This window comes from Elephantulus edwardii, unplaced genomic scaffold, assembly GCF_000299155.1.
Source record: "Elephantulus edwardii isolate Elephantulus edwardi_28Jun2011 unplaced genomic scaffold, EleEdw1.0 scaffold00172, whole genome shotgun sequence".
In the NCBI taxonomy this organism is placed as follows: domain Eukaryota; kingdom Metazoa; phylum Chordata; class Mammalia; order Macroscelidea; family Macroscelididae; genus Elephantulus; species Elephantulus edwardii.
This window is the reverse complement of record NW_006399922.1, coordinates 4,315,714-4,316,394: the sequence shown is the minus strand read 5'-3', so window position 1 is coordinate 4,316,394 and position 681 is coordinate 4,315,714.

The following is a 681-nucleotide window of genomic DNA, read 5'->3' as shown; positions in this document are numbered from 1 at the left end:
AACCCACATATGCATGAAGAGATAAAAGAAAAAGCAAATCTTGGTATGTGTATGTTGTCATTAAGTGCCATCAATTTGCTTATTTTATACATACACACACACACACACACACACACACACACAGCAAAAAATCTGAAGCTTGCTCATCCCTAACATTTCTGATATGCTCAAGCCTATTGCTCCAGTCAATCACTGTTGTCACTTTATCTTGTTGAGGGTCTTCCTCTCTTTCTCTGACACTCCACCTTAAAAACCCAAACAAACCTAAAACGAAACAAACCAAAAAGAACCCCTGAAACAAAACAAAATAAAACCACTGCACACCATGTGGAATCACAAAATTGGAAACTCACAACTAAACCTTCATTTACTACTAAAATAGATCTCTCTTCTTATTAGAAAAAAGGGTCTGTAGTTAACTCTATTTCTTATTTTTCTTTTTTGAAAAAAAAGGGTAACAATGTTACATGGCATTTGAATGTACTAGAAGACCAAGTGGAACTAATTTTATTTCATACATATATTGTACAGTCCAGTAGACAAGATATGCTGTATTTCTCTGCTAGTACAGTCATGTTCTTTCCAAGTATGTAGACAAGAGGTGTAATGCTTTATAAAAATATCATGAAGAGACAATAAAATTAATGTTGTTGCTGTTGTTATGTGCCGTCGAGTCGTTTG